The sequence below is a fragment of the Eimeria necatrix genome, genomic scaffold (assembly GCF_000499385.1).
Source record: "Eimeria necatrix Houghton genomic scaffold, Enh_scaff100, whole genome shotgun sequence".
NCBI lineage: Eukaryota > Apicomplexa > Conoidasida > Eucoccidiorida > Eimeriidae > Eimeria > Eimeria necatrix.
In genome coordinates, this window is record NW_013654817.1 from 97,862 (window position 1) to 99,107 (window position 1,246).

Consider the following 1,246-nt stretch of genomic DNA (forward strand, 5'->3'; position numbering starts at 1 on the left):
TATATTCATGCCTTAAGATATTTAATATTATTCATGTCTTTCGCACTATTAAGCCTCGAGGGGTAACGACGAAGGTCAATTGTAGTGCCAGGCACTACAACTTCCCCCCTGCTACCGAACAAAGGCTGCTTGTCGCTTATACTCTCCATACGTCCCGCTTCATGACAATCTCAGGACGTCCCACACGTCAGGGCCGTATGCCATTGGCTAATACGTCCAATCATGCTGGTGTCGTTAGTTCCAAGAGCGTTAGCAGCTGATAGAGTCTTGTGTTGTAAGGTGCTCCTGCACCCCTCCCCCTCCCCTCCTGGACGAGAACGGTGGCCAATGTATATGGGGAGAAAGGGGAAGAGCAGCGGGAAGGAAGAAGAAGAAGTAAAACTTTATCAGGACGAAAGGCGTCGGCGCTTGCGACGTTGCCATGCCCTGAGTAAGGCGGGACACCCCGCCAAATGGTGTGCTGGTTCCCACGTGGCCCTTTCCTCGGGGGCACCTCTCCACTTAACGAGATATTGCGCCTCCTCCCCAGTCCCTCTTTGGTCCAAGATATAGTCGACTAGATATTGATCTGTAGGTTTACCGGTATCATCGCGTGTTGGAGGCCAGCCCACTGGAGCTTCACGTGGAACTAAAGCTGGATCGCGGGGATGATGTGGGACCAGTTGTGAAACATGGAAAACATTGTGTCCCTCGTATGTGGGGGGCAGAGCAAGACGGTAAGCGACCTTGCCGATGCGTTCAGTCACCGTGAAGGGCCCCCGGTACCTGGGTTCAAACTTAGAACAATGGTTAAGAGCAGGTAAGTGTTTGCCACTAAGCCAGACTTGGTCGCCCACCTTATATTCCACAGCCCTGCGGTGGGCGTCAGCGTAGTATTTCTGACGCCACTTGGCCTGGAGAATGTGGCCCTGTGCGCGATCGCAGAGTCGCCGGAAGAGTTTCGTCATAGGGGGGAGTAAGCGTAGGAGCCAAAGCGCCAACAATGTCTAAGTCCGCCGCGGTTAAGGGATTCTCCCCAATCATGATTTCGAAAGGGGAAAGCTCTGTAGAGGAATGATGCTCCGCACGTACATCCAGGCAGACGAGAGGGAATGGGAACGCCTGCTGCCTGCCTTGGAGCTAGCGTATAACACCACCAATGACTGGTGGTGTTATACGCTAGCTCCAAGGCAGGCAGCAGGCGTTCCCATTCCCTCTCGTCTGCCTGGATGTACGTGCGGAGCATCTGTTCCAGGGTGCGGTTAAC